At 45.2% G+C, this 20,790-nt stretch overlaps 1 protein-coding gene across 2 annotated transcripts in view; it reads left to right on the forward strand.

The window, feature by feature from the left end:
- The first annotated feature begins 1,061 nt into the window (after positions 1 to 1,061).
- Positions 1,062 to 20,790, forward strand: part of ITGB6 (integrin subunit beta 6) — a 132,151-nt gene continuing 112,422 nt past the window's right edge. For both annotated transcript variants that reach the window (XM_080669081.1, XM_080669082.1), the window contains exon 1: positions 1,062 to 1,397. The gene's annotated coding sequence lies outside the window, so the exon portion shown is untranslated. The remainder of the gene's footprint in view (positions 1,398 to 20,790) is intronic.

The raw sequence follows: 20,790 nt of genomic DNA on the forward strand, positions 1-20,790 counted from the left end.
GCCTCTTGCACACCCCCTCTTGGTGACTGAGCCCAAAACATGGGCATGTACCCTGACCAGGAATCAAACCTGCAACTTTTCCATGCACAGAACAATGCCCAATCAACTGAGCCATACCAGCCAGAGCACATACACATTCTTTATAGATAAGGAGACAGTTCAGAGAAGTTAGGAATTTTTCTGATATCACACAGCCAGTAAATGCTAGAGCCAGGATTCAGTCCCAGGCCTCCTGGCTTTTTGCTCTTGCTTCTATACTACTCAAATATCACAGGCCTTTTAAGCTACTAAACCTCCCCCAGTACTGTTCATCAGATGTTCAAGAAGCAGTGTAGCATGATGTTGGACATGTCAACTAATCTCTCTGAACCTCACCCTCATGTATAAAGCAAGATAATAAACTCCGTAACATGGTGGGAAGAATTAAATGAGATGATGCCCCTCCGTGCTGAGCAGCGGTCCTGGCGCACCACGGAAAATTCCAGGGATAGCATCTCCCATTACTATCATGCCATTTCCTTGATGGCAGGCCAAAATTCCTGAACTTTCAGCCTCAGCCTGGAAAGAAGAGTCTGATCCAAACACTTCATCCTTCTTCACAAAAGCTGTGTGGATGTCTCTGTCCTCAACTGTGCCCAATCAAATCCAACCTGGACCAGTTAGTGCTTGGCACTATTTTTAACACTAATCTCCTCAGTTTTTATTTTCATTTTCTAGTTACCCAAACAAACCACTTTTACAGGCTGATGACTTTAAACCAAAGCTGCCAATAAAATAGACTTATCTTGAAAACACCAGGATCTTTCTGAAGGAATGTAAATATAAACACACATGTTACAGGAAAATTTGATAGGAGTTTGGTCACTGACTAGGATGCCAGCTCAACTCTAAACTGGCCCTGTACGGTTTTGGGGTATTAAAATCTATACGTGCTTAATATCCCAGCTACTCTGCCATCCGTTAGGTTTGAATGTCCTTTATGGAATGAACTTGATCCTCCCCCCTTACTTTTGGTCTCTCTCCAGAGAAGCTAATGCGCTGGCATAGTTCTGCCATTTGTCAGCCAGAAGTCTGGTTACACATTTGCTCGTCAATCTAAACCTAACCTATTCTCATATGAGCACTTGGGATTTCATGTAAATCAACCAGACGTTCTGTCATTCACCGGCAATATCTCTCTATAGTATTCTACACCCATGTGCCTTCATGAAATATTTCACTATGTTTGTGGAAGAACTATTCAAATGAATGTGCTTTTTCAGGAATGGTGACACCAGAATATTATAAATCTGTTCATTACCACAACAAGGATAAATGGTATTTCTGCCAAAGACTTTTGATAGCCGGTACAGTAATGAATCTCAGCACTCTCTGAAATTAAAGGTCTGCCCTGAGAGGTAAGTGGTATAATGCATGACTAACAAAACGCAAACCCAAATTTCGGAGCTAAGCTTTCCTTGTCAGTGTAATTGATCGTTTCCGACAGACACTCCCGTTCCTAATATTATTTCTACTCTCTCGGTATTAACGTGCAGGTGAGGCTGACCCCACTGTGTGTAAAAGGGCAGGTCCTTACTAACTTAGCATGTTTTATTGTGATTTTTCTTACATTTGAATTCACACATGCTTTAACAGTTGTACTTTAAATGTCTGCTATGGTTTAAGGATACTATTTCATAGAATTATTACTAGTAGTTCATCTACTAGTGAAATATTTTTTTTATTGTCTAAAGTTTTACATATGTCTTCTTTTCCCCAAATTGACCCCCCCCCCCCCATCAGTGAAATATTTTTAACATTCAGTTGGATTGTCTCTGAGGAAACTTTTTAAGATATTTGTTTCTGATTATAGTGATTTGTTGTTAACTTTTTTTTAGGTAGGTGATTTGACTGTAGCCTTCACTATCTCTTTGGGCATTTTCAAGAGGAATAAAGCAACTAAGGAAGTGGGAATTTAAACATGAAAAAACAAATATCAGTTCTCATGGACACGTGCATGACATTGGGCCAGTTAACTTCAGAGCTTCTGGATTGTAAAACAGTGTTTTAATGTAGAGCTCGCTAATTCATGAGAACTATGGAGAAAGTGGAGAGGGGAAGGCTTCCAATCTAACATTTCTTCAAATAGTACATTTTATTCCTGCAAGTGTCTGAAAACGCTTGGTATCGTTACTGTTCACTGTGAGCCCTGGAAGTATGACCATAAGTGCTGTAAAAAACAACAACAACAAAAAACAACAACATCTGTAAAAGGTCACTAATCCAAATATTGTGTCCTCTAAAATTGAAGACCCATAGATAGAGATGTATTGCATTGACTCTCAAAATGCCTAAAATGGACAGACTGTAGCTGCCTAAAATGGTCAGCGAGTAATGATTTCAGATTCTGAACAGGCTCAGCATATCACAGTTAAAGTTGGGTGGTAGTAGGTTTCAGACATCAAGTCACTTGGTCATAGTATAAAGATTAGTGCCTACTTAAGTAAAATGCTGCGTCTTACTGAAAGGCAGAGATGCTTTTCTCCCTTCATTGCTGCTCTTTTTCCTCTGACTTACTCCCTCTAGTGTTTACTGGGTAAAGCACAGGAACCAAAGCTCAATTTACAAACAAAAACCATTATGACAATCTCTCATTATTTTCCCCAGTTACTGTGTACTAAAGCAAATTTACCACCAGATGTTTGACATGAGTTCTAAGTGACTACAATCAACTTTTATGTGAGAGTCTCAAAGTCAGATTTTCGTATTCCAACTTCAGATCCCAAGAGGGGTCATTGGCTTCTACCCTGTTAGGGCTGGGTTCCTCTTCTGCCCTTGAACCCTTGCATTCTACTTGCTTTGATTGCAATATGCAGCAGGGGCAAAGATTCGCTAATGACTAGAGCCTGCAAGCAGACGATTCTTTGACATAGTTTCAAACATATACTTTTATTCTTCTAAGTTTCGCAACAGGTTCATGATATTTTACTCAAGAGAAAAGCGATTAATTTTTAAAATAGGTTTACAAAACTCCTGGCTTATTTTTCTACCACAGAAGTCCTTCATCAAACCAGGAAGAGTAGCTTCTTGGGATATGTATTGCTATGGGAACTTCTTTATAGAGAAGAAAATATACTTCTAGAGTTGTCAGCTGCCATTGCTGCTACCTTGGAAACCAGCCACAGCTGAGTGTAAGAGCTAACTATAGGCCAAGGTCATCTGGGGACCCATGCAGCCAGCTCACAGGAATGGCACCCACACCTTGCCAGAGCACATGGGCCTGCCAGCCCAGCCAGCCCAGCCCAGAGAGCTATTTTCAGCTGGAGTTCCCACAGAAGGCTCTGCGACTGTCCTTCATGCCGCTGGCATTCATGTTACATGAAACCATTCCGAACTATAATTTTCTCTGTACTCTGACTTCTCTCCTTTACCACATCCTACCTTTTTGAGAGCCCTATAGGAGGTTCATAGATGTCAAATTATTAAAACTGACCTTACACTTAACAACACAAAGCTCACCCATATACACAGCTCTACTACATCGAGTTACTTCAATTGATACCCGAGCAGGAAAGCTCAGACTTAGTTAGCTTCCTTCCTCATTACTGTCATCCACCAACTCCAGTCTTTGCAACTTTGGTGAATTGAAGGCAGGGAGATTGGCTTGGAAGTTATGGCAGCAGTCTAGGCAAAAGTGGATGAAATGTAATGACAGTGGACGTAGAAGAGGAGAGGATCAACAGTAGGTCCTTAGGCATCTGAATCGATTCTTCTGAGGCTCCACAAGCAGCTTGCACACACACTCACACACACACACACACACACACACCCACCCCACATTTTGAACTCTCCCATTAGGCTGTGAGACTATGTAGGAAATTTATATTATTGATTTTGTGTTCGCCATATAAGTCATACTTAAAGCAGTAAATAAATTTCATCCTATCCTATATAATAAAAGAGTGATATGCAAATTAACCATCACTCCGCTACACCCACGAAGCCACGTCCACAGGCCACGCCCATCAGCCAATCAGGAGCGAATATGCAAATAAACCCAACCAAGATGGCTAAGGTTACAGAGAGCAGGAGAGAGGCTTGGGTTTCCCTGGCAATGGAGGAAGCCAAGCTTTCCACCTGCCCTTGCTGGCCTAGGCCTCCACTCAAGGCTACAAAGTTTCAATGATAGAAGATACATAAACCCAAACAGAAATGGCGGCAGCCACGGAGCTGGAAAGAGCAGGAGGCTAGGGTTGCCCCCGGCGATGGAGGAAGCCAAGCTTTCTGCACACCCTGGCTGGCCCAGGCCTCGCTTACGGCTACAAAGTTTCAATTATAGAAGATGCATAAATCCAAAAAAAAATGGCTGCCACCACGGAGCAAACAGAAGGCTTGGCTCCACTCCAGGCTACAAAGTTTCAATTATAGAAGATAAATAAACCCCAGTTACCAGGGCCTCCACTTTGGTCTCCAGGGGGCATGGCCAGCCTGTAAACCACCACAGGCCCCTCGCCCAGGCCACCCCACGCCCCAAGGGAACCCCCCCTCTGATCTGGGACACCCTTCAGGGCAAACCAGCTGGCCCCCACCCCATGCACCAGGCTTCTATCCTATTAATAAAAGAGTAATATGCAGATTGACTATCACTCCAACACACAAGATGGCTGCCCCCATGTGGTCAAAGATCCTGCCCCCATGTGGACACAAGATGGCCAGCAAGGGAGGGCAGTTGGGGGCGATCAAGCCTGCAGGGGAGGGCAGTTAGGGGTGACCAAGCCAGCAGAGGAGGGAAGTTGGGGGTGACCAGGCCTGCAGGGAAAGGCAGTTGGGAGGGAGCCAGGCCTGCAGGGGAGAGCAGTTGGGGGGAACCAGGCCTGCAGGGGAGGGCAGTTAGGGGTGACCAGGCCTGCAGGGGAGGGCAGTTAGGGGTGACTAGGCCTGCAGGGGAGGGCAGTTAGGGGCAAACAGGCTGGCAGGGGAGCAGTTAGGCATCAATCAGGCTGGCAGGGGAGTGGTTAGGGGGTGATCAGGCTGGCAGGCAGAAGCAGTTAGGGGCAATCAGGAAGGCAGGCAGGCAAGCATTTGGGAGCCAGCAGTCCTGGATTGTGAGAGGGATGTCCGACTGCCCGGTGGGATTGGGCCTAAACAGGCAGTCGGACATCCCTCGAGGGGTCCCAGATTGGGGAGGGTGCAGGCTGGGCTGAGGGACACCCCCCTCCCCCGTGCACGAATTTCGTGCACTGGGCCTCTAGTTAATTAATAAAAATAGAAATCTCATAAACAAAGCAGCCAGTTGCATCCAAGAAAGTGTATTTTAATCCAAGTCCTGTTTTGACCTATGCCCTTCACCAAACAGAACCTGACTTACCAGATTGCAAGCTGGGTTGTTGTCTAAGAATCCATATCTGTATTTCAGGAAAACTGATGCTTCTGCCAAGAGATGAACTAGAAAAGTCTTGAGGACCAGGGAATTCAGGTAGAGAAAAAGAGTCAGGAGCAAGTAGATGTGGGGCTGGGGCTTGCTGCCCAATAAGCAGAGTCCAACTCTGGAATACTTAGAACAAAAGGGGCTGTTAAAATTGAGACAGACACCATGCATGGCTCATATACATTGTATATTGTATGCCTTTAGGCTCTCTCTTCTCTCAATTATATCCTTATACTCTCTGCTCATCCTTGCAAATTCCCAGCTTGGATCTAGGCTTCACTTAGTAAACTTGACTTCATACTTATTTATCAGCACAGTCCCCACATTGGCCTTTCCAGGTTAGATATTTCCCCTATGAAGTTTCCCCTTAAAACAAATACTTCTTTAAGAGGCTGCCAGGGTTTAACTAATCTATGCTTGCCCTTGGTGACATTTGGGAGCCAAAGTTCATGACGCACACTCTTCTCTGGTATCTCCTTTTCAAACCAAGTATCAACCCTGCTTAAGTTCTGCAAAAGCTCAAACACATGTGGATCACTCACCAGCTGTGAAAAATTGACTCCCAGAAAACTATTTTGACCATAAAACTCTTCTCAAGTCTGGCTAGTCTCCATATCTAAACTTCTCTTACTCTTCATCCATACAAACTCTCCATTTTTTTCCATTATCTTATTTGAGAAAGAAGTTGCTGAGTGTTTATGTGCTATACCTTGGATGGAGGCAGTGAGCAAGACAAATGAAGTCCTTCCTCCCAAAACTGGCAGTCTAGCTGTTTTTCAGTTGTCCCTTGAATCTTACCAATATATAGGAATCTGTCTGTACGTGTCAAATATGCTTCCACCTGCTATTCCTCTGGGTCCTTCTGAATTCATATACTTCATGTAAGCCTTCTTACCCAGGTCTGGTGGTGTCCCTCTTATAGCAGGCTGGGTTAGGAACCAGCTAAAAGATCATACCTAAAGGAGCTGCATTGAGCCAATGCTAATCTTAAGGAGACTTCTGGTAGTATCTCCAAGGACTCTGTCATCCTATAATTTGTATCATTTAGGGGCTTTGATAAACATAGAAATGGCATGCTTACTCCTTGTGTGAACAACATGAAGCTGGATGGGTAAGAAAGGTCTCCAACCATAGAATGGAAATGTACTAGTTATCTCTTGCTACATAACAAATCACACCAAAACTGAGTGGCTTAAAACAACAAACACTTATTATCTCATCATTTCTATGGTTCATAAATTTAGAAGCAGCTTAGCTGGGTGTTTCTGGCTCAGGGACTCATGTAGTTGCAGTTAGGATGTGGGTCAAGGCTGCAGTCATTCGAAGGCTTGAGTGGGGCTGGTGGATCCACTTCCAACCAGGCTCACTCACAACACTGTGGGCAGAAGGGCTCAGTTCCTCACCATGTGAGCCTATCAAGACATGGCAGCAACCTTTCCACAGAGAGAGAAATCCAAGATAGAGAAGAAAGTCGCAGTACCTCTTACGACCTAGTCTCTACTTTTTCCGATTTGTTAGAAATAAGTCACTAGGTCCAGTCTATAGTCAAAAGAGGATAATTAGGCTTCATCCCTTAAAGAGAGGAGTTTAAACATTTTTGTGAACATATTTTAATATAACCACTGAAGCTGCTTAAAAATTGGAGTTGTGTCCTCAATCCAGGATGTGAAAGATCTAATTTTGCAGCAGTCTGAATAAAAATTCTTAGGAGTTTCAGTCAACAGAGTTCAGTGTGTGCCTGCTCCCAAAGTCAACATGATCCTATGCTACATGAAGAACCAGGTGTCATCTGGGATGAGGAAGTGAGTCATGTCTGTTTTTCTGTGTCAGGGTCAGACCACAGTAGAGAGCTTTATTCAGTTTTGAACACCACATGGAGGGACACACTGGGGCCTATGTAGAGGACAGCAAATAGGGTGGTCAAGAAATTTGAGATGATGTCCCATAAAAGATCACTGAAGGAAAAAGAGACTTTTAGGTCAGAGAAGACTTAGGGATGCTGTGGCCAATATCTTCAAGAATGTGAAGGATATTCACTTACAGAGTTAGACTTGTTCTGCTTTTCTTGTGCTGCATCCAGAACCAATGGGTTGAAGTCACAGGGGAAACACTTGAGATCAATGTAAAGAAGACGGTTCTAAGAGTCAGAGCTGACCTCATACGAAAGCAGCTGACTTCAAAGGCCACTGTTATTATCAGAGGCCTCTGTCAGAGGGCTGACTTAGGGTATAGGAGGAGGGAACTGGTATGGTAGCTTTGTACAGAGTTTCTGTGATCTCATTTCACACACACTTTTCCCATGTAGCTGCATAGTCACCAGTGGAGGAAATTGATAGCAGTGGGCAGAATCTGGTCTTTAGTTCTATTGGCCAGAATGGCATGATAATTTACTAGTTCACATTTCTGTGGTTAGAGATTTGGGCTGGGCTCAGCTGGTCGGTTCTTCTCCAGGTCTCATTTGGGCCAGATGGTTGGTCTAGGACAGCCGTGGGCAAACTACGGCCCACGGGCCGGATCCGGCCCTTTTGGCTGTTCTATCCGGCCCGGGGAGCCGAAAGAGCGGAGGGTTCTCTTGCTCTTCCCTCTGCTCCTTTACTTTGAATTTATATTAGTTCACACAAACACTCCATCCATGCTTTTGTTCCAGCCCTCCGGTCCAGTTTAAGAACCCATTGTGGCCCTCGAGTCAAAAAGTTTGCCCACCCCTGCTCTAGGATGAGCCTCAATCACATGTTTGGTGATTAATAGGTTGTCTGCTGGGATTTTGGGCTTTTTTCATGGTATTCTCATGGGTCCAGTGCAGCAGGAGTTGGTATACCTCAATGTGCCAGTGCTTTTCAAGTCTCTACTTGTATCATGTTTGCTAATATCGCAATGGTCAAAACAAGTTACATAGTCAAACCCAGAGTCAAGGAGTAAAGAAACAGACTTCTCGATGGAGAGGGTGGCAAAGACCAATACACAAGGAAGGAAGTTATTTATGGCCATTTTGCAAACTACCACAGAGACTTTTTCAAAGTTACCTGAGTTACACCTGAATGTCACTTTGAAGATCCCTCCAGCATTGCTCTGCATAATTTTGACCAGACCACATGAGAATAACCTCTCTGTGATGGTGAGCCCAATGATGACGCGAAACAATCACTGGCCAGCTGCCATGTGCCAATTGCTCAGACTATCTCTGTGTGCAGACAAAGGGGCAAACTCTCAGCCTTCACTGAGGAGCCGCCCATTCACTTGGGGGAAACAGAAGGACAAGACAAACCTAAAGATAACTAAGGGACAGAAATGGCAACAAACTCCATGGCATGTTTGGGGAAGAATAGTATTTTAGGAGAATTCAAAGATATATTCTGGGCCCCCATTTTCACCCAGCAATAAGGCAACATGGCAGTTAGTAAGCAGCTGCTCCCTGTGATAAGCCACAAGCTCTCTTACTGGACAGTCCCCACCACTTCCTTGTCGCACTTGCACTGTCTCTTAGCACTGAACCCCGCTGTCACTTGCTATTTGAATCAGCACTTACCCTATTGTTGTCTTTTTGAAGAGTTTAAGAAGATACCCTTGTCTTTATTAAAAATGTGAAAACTGAAGATAGACCAGCAGGGCTATGATTTTGTAGAGGAGAGAATATTCCTGTGTATTAAATATACAGCAGGTCATCGAATAATACCATTTCTTTCTGTTATAATGTTGATGAAATGCTGTAGCTACTTAACTCTTGATTATATCAATTAGCCTATATTAAAATTGGCTTCATTGTATATTGTTTTGCCAAATTCCACGAACCTATTGATGACATTGAGGACTTCCCATACAAGGAAAATGCATCAGTGTAAAAAAATGTACCCCAAAATGGCTTCATTTATTCACTCCATTCATTCATGTTGCTCACCTGGTCTGTGTAGCCATTGGAGTTTTCCACTCCTGATGTACAAATACTCACCTCATTTTTCAAACTAAGGCTCCACTTCTCTCTGCACCCTTTGCTTTGTGAAAAAATGGGGTGGGGAGAGTTGTCAACAAATATTTGATTGATTAATGGATAGCCTGGGTCAAGTGTCTGGAAGAGAATAAATATGAGGGAAAGGGACCTCCTTCCTCATTTAGTTAATATTTTGCCAAACCCAAATGGTTGATCCACATCTAATCATTGTATTTTAAGCAGGGACAGCTGGAGCTCGCTGCCTGCATCCTGCCCAGGCTTTATTCCTTCAGTAAAGGCAGGAAACAGAAGGGCTCCACACACACAGTCACAAAACCTCATCAAAGACGAGCCGCTGACATGGGAACCTAACCAGAAAAGGCTTGCAGGCCCAGCATTGGCTTTTGGGAGCCACATGCAGGCACACACCAAGTAGCATAGTAAGCAGCCTTCTTCCTTTTTCCTTTGGGGGAGGGGGCGGGGGAACAAGGCTACCTCAGTTTTCTAACGAATGACCTATTTCAGTGAAATAAGAACGGGAGGGCAATCATGCAGTCAGTCAGTCAGTTATATGCCAAGTCATGGCGATGTTAGTATTTCATGCCAGTAATTCTGTCTAACAGAAAGTCATCTGGCTTTTTTCCATTCCTTTTAGCAAGATTGCAGCTGTAAATCAGCAGAGTGTTCTGGCGGCTGCTTCAGGTTGCTTGTCGGGAGCTTCTAGGGGGAAGAATCTTCAGAATAATTTAGAATATGAGTCTGAGAGGGAAGGTCAATTTGCTCTTTAGAATCCGAGCACTATGCCAGACTGGGCTTTGAAAGGATGTTCTAAATGTCGGCCTTAGAATTTGAATTAAAGTATCTAAAAACGCAATAATTCATACTTTGACCCTCATGAGACCTAGTTCCGGTTTTCGGCTCTGACCTCTTACCATCCTCTAAACTGGGGAGACCACTTTAATAATAGTCCACTTTGGATTGGTAAAATCCTTTTTTACTCGTAAGATCAGTTTTATTTGTAGCTCCGAGAGGAAAATAGAGAGGGTGTTGTTCTGACTGCAAGGACATTATGGACAAAAGCTGGATTTGCAGCGAAAGTTCAGGTCCTGGTCCTATTTTTTTTTTTTTTTTTTTTTTTTTACCAACTTCTCCTTATTGTACCCACCCTTCAGCCCCGCACAACCATTTTTTTATTCTGCTGTTATAAGTATGACTTTTTTTTTTTTTTTTAAGATTCCACATATAAGTGATACCATGCAGTATTTATTTTTCTCTGTCTGGCTTATTTCACTTAGCATAATGCCCTCAAGTCCCATCCATGTGTTGCCAATAACAGGATGTCCTTTTCTCATGACTAAATAATATTCCTTTGTGTGTGTGTGTGTGTGTGTGTGTGTGTGTGTGTGTGTGAGTGTGTGTGTGTGTATATGCTGGACCTTCTTTACCATCCATTCTTCAACAGAGGTGTAGATTGTTTTCATATTTTGGCTATGTGAATAATGCTGCAAATGAACATGGGGGTGCATATATCTCTTCGATATCCTGTTTTTATTTCCTTTGGCTAAATACCCAGAAGTGGGATTGCTGGATCATATAGTAGTTCTATTTTTAAGTATTTTTGGTCCCACCTCTTAATAACAGTGTGACCTTAGGCAAGTACCTTGATCTCCTTGGGCCTTTCCTTCTTCATCTCTAAAATTAAGAGACAAGGTTATTCAGAGGAATAAATGAGAAAGAATTTTGTAAAGTAATAAGAAGGTTGAGTTAGAAACCGTGGTGCAGGGAGATAGATGGCCAAAGTGACTCAACCAGCAACTGCACAATCAGACTAGATCCTGTGTTTCATGACTTAGCACTTAGCCCTGGCTTGTGAACTAAAAGCATACCCATTTTCCTCTGAGGTCAGTACCTCTGAGCTAGGACTGCATTGATATGAGATACAAATTAAGGAGACTGTGAAAGGTTGGATCTATCCCCTTCCCAGGGCTCTGATCTATCTACACTGCAACCCCTGCCAGATTTACTTAACCCTCAGCAAGTCACAGACACAAGCAGGACTCAGTTAGCCTTCTTTGGTGGAAAGAATCTAGTGCAGGAATCTATTATGGCCCCATTGCTGGGAAGCATGAGTGAGAAAGACACTTGACTTTGGAAACAATCCATAGAGATGGCAGCAATCCATAGCTATGGACTTCACTACAGTCCTTGCCTAAAGCTCTCTGCTCTGTTCCTGGCCCTGCATCCTCAGCAGATGTGCCTCTTCCTTCAGTGCCTATGAATGCTTCCCCTCAGTAGGGTCACTGTTGAATTACAGCAAGGATACCTCGCTCCCCAACCATGATTTCTGCTGCACAGTATCTCTGAAGACCTCCCACACTCTGTGGACTTAAAGAGGAAGAACAGAGACCCCTGGGGATAAAACCCCACACTCCTCCTCCCTTAAAAGCATCATTTTTGGGCAGCCCCACACTAGCTTCTTCTATCAGAAGTCATTGGGAAAGAAACACCTTAAGTAATATTAACTCTGATCACACTGCTTTAATTATTAACATTTGGCAGCCAAAGGCAACAATGGTACTTCGTCCAGATACTTGGAACAGCTCATGCCCCAACCTTCATAAGATGTTTAAGCAATCATTTTGGATGGGCACACTCACTCTTCACACATACCAGCAAACACTCCAGAGTGTAATGACCGATTCATTCATTCTGCAAATATTTATTGAACTGGCACTATTGTAGGTGCAGGGAATATACCAGCAAACAGACAAGAATCCCTGTTCCTATGGAGGTTAGATTCTAGTGTGAGGTAGAAGAGGCAAATATTTAAAAACTAGAGGCCCGTTGCAGGAAGATTCCTGCAATAGGGCTTCCTGCAGCGGTCTGCTTCCCTCCCTTCTCCGCAGCCCCACTTGCTTGCTTCTCCTCAGCTTCGCTCCCTTCTGCAATGCTTGGCTTCCTTCTACGCTGTCTTCAGTCTTCGCTCTACTTGGTTGTATTAATTTGCATACTCACTCCTGATTGGCTGGTGGGCGTGGCTTGTGGGTATAGCGGGGGTACAGTCAATTTGCATATTACTCTTTTATTAGATAGGATAAACATAATAAATAAGGAAAGTATATGGAAGGTATGAGAAAATATAGTAAGGTAAGAGGAATGGGGTAGGGGCAGTGTCTCATTTTAGATGGTATAGTCAATGTCAGCCTCATTAAGAAAGTGACATTTTAGCACAGTCCTGAAGGGAAAGAAGAAAGGATCCAAATGGATATCTGAAAAGTGGTACTATAGACAGAACAGCCAGTGCAAAGGTCCTGAGGTAGGAACATACCTAGAGTGCTGGTGAAACATCCAGGAAGCCAATGCATCTGGAATGCAGTGGTGAGGAGAAAAGTAGAGGAAATGAGGTCATAGAAGAAACAGTGTCCTGATGGGTAGGGCCCTGTAGGCTAATGTATAAACTGCTTTCCTTTAGAGCAGTGGTTCTCAAACTTTCTAATGCCATGACCCTTTAATATGATGGTCTTAGGCTCTACAGCAGCAGTTCTCAACCTGTGGGTCGCGAACCACAGGTTGAGAACCGCTAGCAGGTTTGCCTAAGACCATCGGAAAACACAGATATTTACATTACGATTCATAACAGTAGCAAAATTACAGTTATGAAATAGCAACAAAAATAATTTTATGGTTGGGGGTCACCACAACATGAGGAACTGTATTAAAGGGTCGCGGCATTAGAAAGGTTGAGAACCACTGCAGAGATGGAGCCATTGGAGGAGACAACTGACATGATCTGACTTGGGTTTTCATAGGATTGCACTCTGGCTTCTGTGTGTTGGTTTCACTGTATGCTCAGATAAGGCCACAGGAATAGGCCATATACCTACTGACACTTATTTCCTCCAAGACATTCAGGGTTGGTGGACTTCCAGGCTAACATATCAGTGTCCCCCATTGAACTGAATTCTTCTGTGGCCTCCATTATGCCTCCCTCCCATCTCTCCCAAGTCACATCACCTTCCATGCCAGCACCACATGGAGATGGACAGAGAAAGGGAAGAATCTCCCCTTTCCCTCTGTTTGCAGACCTCCCCATAACTCTGACTCCACCTAGCAAGATCCATTAGAGCTAATTAACAACCCTCCTTTCAGAAGGTGTCTCTTCACAATGATTAATTCTGGGGCAGAGACAGAAAGCTCATTCCATTACGGTTCTTTTTTAAAAATTATTATTATTCAGGCTTCTACTACTGGCATGAACGGCGGGTGAATTTCTGAAGTCATGTTACTTAGCTGTCACAACTAGTAACAGAAAAATTCAATTTATAAAGAATTAGGAGAGGCAGGAGAGGCCTGCTCTTCGGTTTAGAACAAAGGAGATCAATCCTGACACAGTGGCAGCATGACATTCGTGGACTTTGAAGATTCCAGGCCTCCTCTTCATTAATTAGAGAGAATCAAGAGTTCTGGTGGTTAATTATTTGCAGAAATTGTGCTCTGCAAAAGCAGCTGCCAGTTCACTCCAGCCCCCTCCAGCTGCAGCTCTGCATGATAATTAAACTGTGTGTCAGTCCTAAGCTCAATCTGGGTTGGCAAACAAACACTCAAATGGCCACTGCCATCACCCCTTGGGTTTAGGCGGGATCATGAGACTTCCTTGCACAGGGACCCCATGGATTACCCTGGATATGCAGGGATTTAAAAATCCACATCAAGAAATGTAAGATCAAAGTCACCTACAATCTACCCTTACACAGTATAAGTTTGGAGGGGTTGAGAGTATTTCATGAAGGTACAGTCAGTATTCTTGTGTTGTTGCTGCTGTTATTGTTATCACAGGGTTAAGTAATCAGTTCTCTTAAAAACTATTTTTTTAAATTTTGAAATATTTTTATTATTTCAGAGAGGAAGGGAGAGGGAGAGAGAGATCGAAACATCAATGATGAGAGAGAATCACTGATTGGCTTCCCCCTGCACACCCCACACCCCAGGCATGTGCCTCAACCAGGAATTGAACAGGGATCTCCTGATTCATAGGTTGACATTCAACCACTGAGCTATGCCAGCTAGGCTTTAAATGACAAAAGTAATACTCGTCCTTTGTATCAATTTTAAGCCATGGAGAAAAGTAAAAAATGAGGGCTCCTCTGTGCCCCCTTCCAATCCCCCTCCTGAGAGAACCATGATGAGGTCTGAGCCTTTCCCTGCAGACCGCAGCTGCCTTCAGACTGTAGTCATCAAACACTTATCTGACCAGCCGGAGCCTGATGTCTCAGCATGACAGCTTAGTGTCCCTGCTGCTGTTTCGGGATCCACGAGGTCCTCTACTCCCCGTTTCTCTGCTTGTACAAGCCTTGGTGGCAGATTCAACATAGGGCGTCTTGCCATTACCCTGGACTTAATGGCAGGGCTGGCGTGAGAACACTGGATGACACTGATACCTAATTGTATAATCTTCACGTTTGCATGCAGGAGACCAGAGGTAACTCCGAAAACCCTATCCTGTTGTTAGCAGTGCGTCTGCAACTAACCATGTTAAACCACATCCTTTAATATGTCAACAGATAATGTTGGAAAGGAGACAAACATGTACAATATAAAAGCCGTCAGGGTTGTTGCAATAAACAGATGCCTGTGGTCAGTTCACGTCTACCAGGAACAGGGGAACAGGACACTTGTCTTCCAGAAATATCAATGTTGCCCAAGTGAGCCCAGGGCCTCATTTTCCATGGGTAAGGCAGCAGGCAGAGTCCCATCTCTGACCTGTCCTCCCAGGCATCTATTTCTTGTGGCATTTATCCAGATGACTTCACATCTAAAGCTGAGGGTACCTGATTGACATTCAGGAAAAGTTGTGGGCAGCAGGATGAGAATGGCTGCCTGGCCCAGCTTTCCCCAAATACCCACATTACCTTGGGTGTTTAGACATTTGCTGGCATTAAGACCCTTTGGCCATTTCACAGTCCATGTATTTAAGGCACTTGAAACTCTCTCTACAGTGCAGCTAAGGTTGTAATATTAGCCTGGCTGACATCAGATCTCTCTCCGGTTACCAAGGTCATTCTGACCACTTAGAGGTTACCCAACTCTAAACAGTAGTAAGCAAGTTTTGTCCACATCTTGACAACAGCGTGTGTTTTTTACACCCATTTGTAATTATCTGTCTTCCAGACTATCTCCCCACTAAAGAGTTACCATCTCCTTGAGGCAGTGAAAATGTTTAGTATCTTGGTGCTGCCAGCACCTGGCTGGGACTGGGAACAGGTCTTAGGCTAACTCTGCTTTACTGGGCTTTTATTATGTAGTATTGGTTTGTTTGGTGGCAGGGTTGTGTGTGTGTGTGTGTGTGTGTGTGTGTGTGGTGTTTGTTTCTATTCACACAATCTGATACAGTATGTGATGGTTAGTTTTATGTCATGTGCAGTACCAGGTTATTTAATCAAACAGTAGGTGTTTCTGTGAAGATATTTTGAAGATGTGATTGTTTATCATCCAATTAGTTGGAGGCCTTAAGATAAAAGCTGAGGTTTTCTGGAGAAGAAGAAATTCTGACTTAAGACTGCAGCATCAACTCCTGGCTGTTTCCAGGCTGCCAGCCAACCATATGGATTTGTCAGCCCCACAATTGTATGAGCCAATCCTTTTTAAAAAATTTTTTATATATATAGTTTTCTGTTTGTTTTGCTTCTCTGGTGAACCCACACTGATATACTTAAATCCATGTAAAACACACCATTCATTCATTCATTCGGTTAACTCAACATATATATTTATATATTTAAATATTTTTTTATTGAATTTTAGAGAAAGAAGAAGGGGAGAGAGGGAGAGAGAGAAACTTTGATGTGAGAGAAGAACATCCATCTGCTTCGCCCTGCATGACCCCACTGGGGATCAAACCTGCAACCCAGGCATATGCCCTGACCTGGAATCGAACCAGCAACCCCTCAGTGCAATGGATGCTGCTCAGCAAACTGAGCCACACCAGCCAAGGCTCAACAAACATTTTTTGAGTGTCTACCATGTGCCAGGCTTTGTGCTAGTGCTAGAAATAATGATAGGAGGAGGCAGTTCCTGTTCTCAAAGAGTGGTTTAATTTAAGGCAAGTCCAGAGCAGTGAATCTGCAGGAACTAGACTCAGACGGTGAGTCACCTGCAGCTGCCTTGGTTGGAGAATGAATAGCCAGGACTGGTACAGAGCCAAGAGGGAATAAAACGCATTTTCTCAGGTGTCCAGGACACCCAGGCTTCTTGGTGCCAAAAAAAAAAAGACACAAAGCTTCAGGGAGAGAGAGACAAGATGGCATGGTTCCCGCCCCTCCCCCCCCCCTCCCCGCAACCCCCTTTACAAGCAACCCTGAGGGTGAAAAAAACCTTTCCTCCTGAGAGGCACCAGTTCCCAAGAATTCCCCTTCCAAACGTGATGGGATGACCTCATTATGACCTCACTCCCTTTCCAAGAGCCCTGGGGATTTATCAGCCCAGAAGCTTTGGGGAAGGGCTGCCTTGAGCTCTATCATTGCACCTTGAATAGTTTCGCCCAGACCCAGAAGACCGGCTGATGGAAAGAGCAGAAAGAGCCTTGGCTCTTTGCAGTCTCTGAAAGTGGCAACTTTTCAATTAAATTGTAAAGGAATATATTTTCCTGATGTTTGTAAGTCTTTGTTGAAAATATGTAAGTAAACAACGCCATTGTCTGTGCCTACAACCCGTTCACAAGATGCGCCTTTTCCCTCAGCCTTTCCCCAGGCTCCATATGGCTGCAAAAGAGTAGCCATATGGAGGCCAACAAGTGTTTGGGAGAGTGCTCAAAAATAGGTCCCAGTACCATTTTTAAGCAGCGTCACCTATGGAAAGTCACCATGAATCACTCACTAATTGGGTGGTTGGAGATATCGATCATAATTCCTGATTCCTAAGGTTACTGAGAACTTTTTATTTCCCCTTAATCTTCACCCAAGGATATTTTTCTATTGATCTTTAGAGAGAGAGGAAGGGAGGAGGAGAGACAGAGAGAAACATCGATGTGAGAGAGACACATCAATTGATTGCCTCCTGCAAGCACCCCCACCAGGTACCCTTCAGTCCACTGCCCGATGCTCTATCCAGTGAGCCAAACGGCTAGGGCAGGTAGCCATCCTACACACTTGGCCCAGATACCTTCCTAATACAAAGAGTTCTGAGTGTCCCACCGGTTCCTTAAATGATGTACACAAAGAGCTTAGTGCACAGTGGGCGCAAAATGAGTACTGGTTTTCTGCTCTTAGAAATTTTTCATGTAAACCTGAGTTATAGAGAGGCCCATGTGATGTACATCACTAGAGAGGGTGGCTAGGAGCAGGCTCCTGGAACAGGTACCTGGGCTTGAATCACTTTCCACTTAATAGCTGTGTGAGTGAATTTAGAAGGTCTCTTAACTTCTCTGTCTCTTGTTTCCCCACCTAATGGGACTGATGGTAATAGCGCTTTTCTCATAGGAGTTTTTGCGAGGATTAAGTGAATTGTAAAGCAGGTATGTAAGGAACATATACATATGTTAGCAGTTATTATATTATATCATTACTAGAGGCCCGGTGCATGAAATTGCTGCATTGGGGGGGGGGGTGTCCCTCAGCCCAGCCTGCACCCTCTCCAATCTGGGACCCCTCGAGGGATGTCCGACTGCCCGTTTAGGCCCGATCCTACCGGGATCAGGCCTAAATGGGCAGTCGGACATCCCTCTCACAATCCAGGACTGCTGGCTCCCAACTGCTCGCCTTCCTGCCTTCCTGATCGCCCCTAACCGCTTCTGCCTGCCAGCCTGATCACCCCTAACCACTCTCCTGCCAGTCTGATTGATGCCTAACTGCTCCCCTGCCAGCCTGTTTGCCCCTAACTGCCCTCCCCTGCAGGCCTGGTCTCCCCTAACTGCCCTCCCCTACAGGCCTGGTCCCCCTCCCCAACTGCTCTCCCCTGCAGGCCTGGGTCCCCCCAACTGCCCTTCCCTGCAGGCCTGGTCACCCCCAACTTCCCTCCTCTGCCGGCCTTGTCACCCCTAACTGCCCTCCCTTGCAGGCTTGATTGCCCCAAACTGCACTCCCTTATAGGCCTGGTCCCTCCCAACTGCCCTCCCCTGCTGGCCTGATCGCTCACAACTGCCCTCCCTTGCAGGCCTGGTCCCTCCCAACTGCCATCCCCTGCAGGCCATCTTGTGGTGGCCATCTTGTGTCCACATGGGGGCAGCCATCTTTGACCACATGGGGGCAGCCATCTTGTGTGTTGGAGTGATGGTCAATTTGAATATTTCTCTTTTATTAGATAGGATGCCTCTGATCATTATTTTATTTATGCATATACATGAGTTGCAATGTCATCCTTAGTTCATTCCTTACTTTACTATACAAATATTCTTTCACACCTATGTCATCTAGAATAACACTATACAATTATGCTATGTGAAATTATAATTTTTGAGGGTGCTGTGTGGAAAAAAATAGTGAGTACTTATTATGCACCAGACAGTATACTAAATGCTTGGGTATAGAATAGTGACAAAACAAAGTTCCAGTTTTCATAGACTTTATAATACTCGTATAGTAATCCTATCTAATAAAAGAGTAATATGTAAATTAATCATCACTCTGCTACACCCACAAGCCACACCCACCAGCCAATCAGGAATGACTATGCAAATTAACCCAGCCAAGATGGCTGCAGCCACGGAGCGAGCAGGAGGCTTGGGTTTCCCCAGCAATGGAGGAAGCCAAGCTTTCTGTACACCCTGGCTGGCCCAGGCCTCCACTCAAGGCTACAAAGTTTCAATGATAGAAGATACATAAATCCCAACAAAAATGGTGGCAGCCACAGAGCTGGAGAGAGCAGGAGGCTTGAGTTGCCCCGGTGATGAAGGAAGCCAAGCATCTGCAGCCCTGGCCTGCCTTGGCCTCTGCTAAAAGGCTACAAAGTTTCAATTATAGAAGATAAATAAATCCCAGATACCAGGGCCTCCGCTTGGGTCGCAGGGGGGTGTGGCCAGCCTGCAAACCACCACAGGCCCCTCGCCCAGGCCTCCCCATGCCCTAAGGGAACCCCCACCCTGATCTGGGACACCCTTCAGGGCAAACCAGCTGGCCCCCACCCGTGCAGCAGGCCTCTATCCTATCTAATAAAAGAGTAATATGCAAATTGACCATCACTCCAACACACAAGATGGCTTCCCCCATGTGGTCACAGATGGCTGCCCCATGTGGACAAAATATGGCCAACACAAGATGGCCAGCAGGGGAGGGCAGTTGTGGGTGATCAGGCCAGCAGGAGAGGGCAGTTGGGAGGGACCAGGCCTGAAAGGGAGGGCAGTTGGGGTGTCAAGCCTGCAAGGGAGGGCACTTAGGGTTGACCAGGCTGGCAGAGGAGGGAAGTTGGGGGTGACCAGGCCTGCAGGAAAGGGCAGTGGGGGGAACCCAGGCCAGCAGGGGAGAGCAGTTGTGGGGGGGGACCAGGCCTGCAGAGGAGGGAAGTTTGGGGTGATCAGGCTAGCAGGAGAGGGCAGTTGGGAGGGACCAGGCCTGCAAGGGAGGGAAGTTGGGGGTGACCAGGCCTTCAGGGAAGGGCAGTTAGGGGAGACCAGGCCTGCAGGGGAGGGCAGTTAGGGGTGATCAGGCTGCAAGGGAGGGCAATTAGAGGCAAACAGGCTGGCAGGGGAGCAGTTAGGCATCAATCAGGCTGGCAGGGGAGTGGTTAGGGGGTGATCAGGCTGGCAGGCAGAAGCGGTTAGGGGCAATCAGGAAGGCAGGCAGGCAAGCATTTGGGAGCCAGCAGTCCTGGGCTGTAAGAGGGATGTCCGACTGCCTGTTTAGGCCTGATCCCGGTAGGATCGGGCCTAAACAGGCAGTCAAACATCCCTCGAGGGGTCCCAGATTGGAGAGGGTGCAGGCTGGGCTGAGGGACACACACCCCTGTGCACGAATTTCATGCACCGGGCCTCTAGTAGTAAATAAATAAATGTATAATACAATGTCAGGTAATAATAGTGCTATAAAGCAAAATAAATTCGGGTTGGAAAATAAAGAGTAAATTGGGTGCTATTTTAGATGGGGTGGCCAGGAGTGGCTAAAAGGAGATGACACTTGAGCAGGACTGAGTGAATTCCTGAATGAAATGAGGGGGTCAGCCAGGCTAATATGCAGAAGAATTATATTCCTAGCAGAAGGAACAGTCAGCACAAAAGGCTGAGCGGGTAGTGTACTTGGAGGGCCCTGGAGCAAGTCCCAGGAGTGGGCTGTGTGAGGGGGACAGAGGAGGGAAAGAAGTCAGAGAGGCCATGAGGGGCCAGACTGTGCCATGCCTATGGGCCACTGTAAAAACTTTGCATTTTATTCGAGATGTAATGGGAGCTTGGGCTTTATTTCAGAGGCAAAGGGGCATTGAAGGTTTTGGAGCAAGAATGTGACAAGGCTGTGTTTTAGGTCAGTAGTGTTGCAAT

Source organism: Plecotus auritus (genome assembly GCF_963455305.1).
Source record: "Plecotus auritus genome assembly, chromosome: 5".
Taxonomy (NCBI): Eukaryota; Metazoa; Chordata; class Mammalia; order Chiroptera; family Vespertilionidae; genus Plecotus; species Plecotus auritus.